Genomic DNA, 5,616 nt, shown 5'->3' with positions numbered 1-5,616 from the left:
CCTAAAGGGGTGTGGGACTGAGTTTCTATCTGCCATTGGGTGCTCCCCCCTCAGCTCCGCCCAGGCGCCCCACCACTCCACCCCTTCTCCAAGGTCCCATCCCTGCCCTGCCTCTTCCCACCTGCCCCGCCTCTTCCCCACCCAGTTCTGCCCCCTCCCCCAAGTGTGCTGCACTCTCGCTCCTCCCCCCAGCACCTCCAGGTGCTGCAAAACAGCTGGTTGGCGGTAGGCACTGGGAGGGAGGAGGAGGTGCTGATCGGCAGGGTCCTCAGATGGGCAGGAGGCGCTGGGGGGAGGAGGAGGTTGTTAGGGGGGCACCTCCTTGACTCCCCCCACTCGCCTGGCCATCTGCTGCCTCACCTCCCCGCCCACCTCCTCACGAAGCGCAGGGCCCCCCAAAGCGCGAGGCCCAGGACGGTCGCCCCAGTTTGCCGTATCCTAGGGACGGCTCTGCCTTTCTTCCAGGCTGGGCCCAGACCCAAACTCCATCCTGACACACACCAGCCCTGTGGCTCACCCTGCCCAGCACAGTGGGTTCAGACAAGGAAGGCCAGTGCAGCAGCGGTTCCAAGCCCCGTGCTGTCTGTGCTAGTAACATTAGCCTGGAGCTGGGACCACTGCCTAGAGGATTCTGAGCCAAACATGAGGAACATCTTTGCTGGGAAAAAAACCAAACCCACATTGAAGAGCTCAGCTTCTTTGGCCTGAGCTTTCCAGCCGCCTCCCCCTCGTGAAACCTGAGAGATTCTGTCTTCAGCTCAACCAAGGGGTTAGCCACCCTCCAGTTCTGCAACGTGCAGAAATGTGACAGCAAGAGATAAGCCCTGGAACACCTTCAGTACAAGCTCAGGCGCAAATCGGCCTTCAGCTGCACTGGAGACAGGACGTTAAGACTCGGTTATTTATCCAATGTACACGGTCCAGGCATGTGAGAAAGCAGGGATGAGATGGAAATCTGAGCTGGGTGGGAGAGAAAACAGGAGCTTTGTTGAGCAGGGAGATTGGCACCACGCTGACTAAAGCCTTGACCTGGGATAGACTTGGGACAGAGCAAACCCTGGGCGGATACTAGCGCTGTCTACACTGGGGGTTAGGTCAGCTTAACTACATTGGTCAGGGGGGTGGATTTTTCACAACAGGGTGTTGTAGCTGGGTTGATCTAAGTTCTTAGTGTAGACCAGGCAGCAACGACTGTCAGTAAGAGCTGATCTCTCCTGCCCTCGGACGACACAAAGAGAGGGGTGTGGCTCGGATGCCGCCAGGTTATAGCGAGGGGTTATGGCCAGGCTGAGCCCTGCTCCCCCTCCTGCTTAGCAGGCGTGATAAGAGCCCCCCCATCTCGTTTCACCACTGCCAAGGGGGCCTGCAAGCCTTTGCAAACACTCGGTAAGCTCCAAGCTACCAAGGTCCCATCCCTGCCCTGCCTCTTCCCACCTGCCCCGCCTCTTCCCCACCCAGTTCTGCCCCCTCCCCCAAGTGTGCTGCACTCTCGCTCCTCCCCCCAGCACCTCCAGGTGCTGCAAAACAGCTGGTTGGCGGTAGGCACTGGGAGGGAGGAGGAGGTGCTGATCGGCAGGGTCCTCAGATGGGCAGGAGGCGCTGGGGGGAGGAGGGGGCGGGGGGGGGATCACTAAACTGAAATCCCAGGCCACACGGAATGCCATAATTCTAGGTTCAGAGATGGGGCCCCTCAGCTCCTCTGGGGGAGTCTCCAACTCCAGAGCAACGGGGATTATCCGGGTGGGATTTTGCAGGTCTCAGCTGGATGGAGATGCCTGTGTCAACCACCCCCGGGAGGAGCTGTGTGCTAGGAAGGAACTGGGAGAAGCACACTGCTTAACCAAACCCCCAGTCTCACTGTGACTGAACCCTCACTACACTGCCCTTCACTGAACCCAAACCTACAGCCAAGCCCAAGCTGGGTCAAACTGACCAAACCCACATGACCATGGGCTGGAAGTGGGGTGGTTTGGGCTACTGCCCTGATTTCACAGGTGGGCAAACTGAGGCACAGAACATGGAAGTGGCTGGGCCAAGACCATACAGCAAGTCAATGACAGAGCCAGTATAGTGCCCAGGAGGCCTGACTGTCAGTCCTCCGCTCAATACACTGGAGAACACTTCTTCTGAGCCCCAGGAATTCTGTAGCCAGTAGCTAATACAGCTGCCAGCTAGAGAGTAGGGCTGGACACAATGGGTGCTTCCTCTTGGAGCTTTCCAGATTATTTCCAAAACACCGTTACCAGGAATCTGTGCCTCCTCCAGCATCAGCCTCTTTTGAGGGCATCAGTCCTCTGGGGCCACCAATCATGGTGTGCGCTCAGATGCAGCCCAGTGGTGGTTAAAGGGTGAGCAGGCCCCTCAGGTGTTCTGCAGAACACTCCCTCTAAGGCACAGCGATCAGACAGGGACCTGATGGCACCTTTCCGTGCTGGGGCTGTAGCCCCAGTGCCGCCCAGCCCAGCGGTGACAGGGCTGCACTATTCTCAGATGCTGCGAAACACAGGAGCCAGCCTCGGTCCTGGCCAAGCAGCAGCCCCCTTGCTTATGGTCTCAGCAATGAGCCATGGCAACTCACGTCCCCTTCTGCCCCCGTTGCGGGTCGCTTGCCATCAGGACCAGAGCACAGTGGGCTTGACTTGGGTGCAAGGCTCCCGGTGCAAGTGGGGAATCCCCAGTTGGCGGCATTTGCCTCTCACTTTGCACAGGTGTAAAGGCCGCCCCAGATCATGGGCATTGAGCCCAGTGGCAGCCAGCCACCCTACCGTATTTGTGGGTAAACAGAGGCTCCCTACAGGGCCCTGTCACTGGTGCTAAATTGAACGGCAGCCACAGAGGATGTGCAAGGAAGGAAAAGGCAGAGGGAGCAGCTTCCTCTCCTGGCTGGGTCACTTGAGGCTGCCTGTGGGATTGACTGACCAGGGCCCCCCTGCGCCAGCCCTTCCCGCATCCTACAGGAAAGCCAGGCAGCAAAGACTAGCCTGTCCCCTGGCTATCTCTGTTCTTCCCGGACGGGGAGCTAGCCCCTGTCAGCGAGACCCCAGCTGGAGAGCCAGCGCTGTGGCCAGGAGGGCAGCGGGTGGCTGAGGATGCTGGCCTGCGGTGTCTTTCCCAGCTGCACATGGGATGTCAGCACTTGAAGAGCAAACAGAGTCCCACAAACCACAGCCCAGGCCCCATCCCCTCCCCCCAGCCTCGTTAGGAATGTCTGCAAGGGATGAAACTGCAGCCCAGAGGGGGAGGGCAGAGGGCCTGTCTGGCACCGGTGGCTAAGGATGGGAATAAAGATTTCCACTGACTCACCGCAGCCTCCCCGGCAACACAAGCAGCACCCCCGGCACCCCACCGCAATACAGCCCAATGGCCCCGCTACACGCTACTGCAGAGTCAGACATACGTGCCACAACCTCCCAGCACATACAGCCCCCACCACAAACGGATACACACTGACACAATCGATACACAGCCCTGTGCCTGCAGATGTGCATGCCGTGCACAACTCCCATCGCGCACACTGACACAATCTACACACAGCCCTGTGCACCACCCGCCATCACACACAGCCCTTCACAAAGCAGTTCCCCAAGCACCTCCTCCAAGCCATGCGCCCAGGATAAAAGTCTGCCAGGCAGGTGTTGGGTGCCCAGGGTTAAAAGCTGCAGGGTAGGAGCCGGGCGCCCGGGGTACAAGGCTGCAGGGAAGGCGCCGGGCGCCCGGGGTACAAGGCTGCAGGGCAGGCGCCGGGCGCCCGGGGTACAAGGCTGCAGGGCCGGGGCCGTGCGCCCGGGGTAGAAGGCTGCAGGGCAGGGGCCGGGCGCCCGGGGTAGAAGGCTGCAGGGCAGGGGCCGGGCGCCCGGGGTAGAAGGCTGCAGGGCAGTGGCTGGGCGCCCGGGGTAGAAGGCTGCAGGGCAGGCGCCGGGCGCCCGGGGTAGACGGCTGCAGGGCAGGCGCCGGGCGCCTGGGGTAGATGGCTGCAGGGCAGGCGCTGGGTGCCAGGGGCATGTAGCTGGGTAAAGACAAAGGTTAGGTGCTGGAGTCATGTCAGACTCAGCCTGAAGACCTGCTCCAGGAGCCCCCTTGTGGCCATCAGTTCCTGCAGCAGTGAGTTCCCAGTGGGTGATTGAAGAACCCAACTGAAGAGACTTTTTCCTTTCCGAAGGCCTTGAGCTCACTCCACACTCAGCCCCTCTCTCCATGCTCAGCCCATCTCCTCACCCTGCGGCTGCCTCCCTACCTGCCAGGAGAATGGCTGGGATGGCTGCTCCGTGTGCCCTCTCCAGGGCTGATTCAGTGCTTTTCCTGCAGGACAATCCCCCAGCAGCTCTGGCTCCCGGGCGTCCTCGCTGACCCTCAGAAGAGCACAAGCTCGGGGTCCTGGCTGTTGCCCCGTGTGGAGTCTCAGAGGCTGCGTGCACTGCTCCCACTGTTGAAAGCAGGGTCAGAGCAGAGCCCTTCTCCAATAAGGCAGAAGGTCTGAGTGGGGTGAGGGCCTCATCTTGTTGCCAGTCTCCAGAACATCTGCAGTTGATGTCACAGCTGGTTCCAGCCCTTTGACGTCCCATTCAGGGCTCTCCAGGCAGCTGACTAAGTCTCCTTCTCCCAGATGCTTAGTGTGGTGGATTTCACCCCAACGGCAGCATCTTGACCCTGTGTCCCCCTGCACTGCCAGCTCTCCGCAGCCACATCCCAGTGCCCAAGGGCAGCAGCAGCACAGTTGCTGTAATCGCGATAGATAATCTACACAAGGACAGACAAAGGGGGTTGAGCCAGGAGGTGAACTGGCACTTCCCAGCTTAGCAAAAGGCCCAGTAGAGTCTGGGATCCTTTGCTGGTCTCTGTCGGCGCTGCCAGCTGGAGTCAGCAGGAACCAGCTGACAAGGATCCCTGGGAATCCCACCAGGCAGGAGCCCTTGGTCCTGCTCCTCCCGCTCCGCGGGCCCAGCGCTGCACTGAGCTCCAAGCCCAGCCCCATGGCGCTCTGGTTCTGCTTAGCCATGTGCCTTAGCCTTGGGCCTTTGAACGAACGAACGTGTCCCAGAATTCCTGGCACCAGCCGCCCTGTGACTCAGGGCTGCAGGCAGCTCGGGCGGGGGCAGGGGGGGCAGGGCTGAGAGGAGGAGGGAGGGCTGGGGGCTCTGCGGAGGGAGGGGCAGGGAGCTATGGGGGGCAATGAGAGGGGACCCAAAATCCACCTCCCACTGAGCGCCCAGCTCTGGGGGAGCCGCGCTCGGGGGCCGGGCCCAGACTGTGGCTGCCCAGGCCCTGCCCTGGGGGGCCAGCCCCAGGAAAAGCCCCCCGAGTGCACTGATCACAGAGCCAGGCCAGGTCCCCCCATCACTCCCAGGATGCCCATATCCAGCATGGCTCCCGGCTGCTCTTCAGGCCGCTCCACTGGGAGGGAGACCCAGCTGGGAGGCTGCCAGTGCCCAAAGTAAAGATGGTGTCCCACCCCCATTCCGCATGGCGGGTTGTATGGGCGATGAAGCCAGGCCAGTCTCCCGGATATTACCCATAGAAAAGATGGAGGCACCGTCAACGGAGAAGGACTCGAGCTGGTGTCCCGGATGTTGCCCGTAATAAACATGGCACCCAGCCGCGCTGTTGGGGATGGCGGCC

Source organism: Dermochelys coriacea, chromosome 24, assembly GCF_009764565.3.
Source record: "Dermochelys coriacea isolate rDerCor1 chromosome 24, rDerCor1.pri.v4, whole genome shotgun sequence".
Taxonomy (NCBI): Eukaryota; Metazoa; Chordata; order Testudines; family Dermochelyidae; genus Dermochelys; species Dermochelys coriacea.
This window is presented reverse-complemented; position numbering follows the sequence as displayed.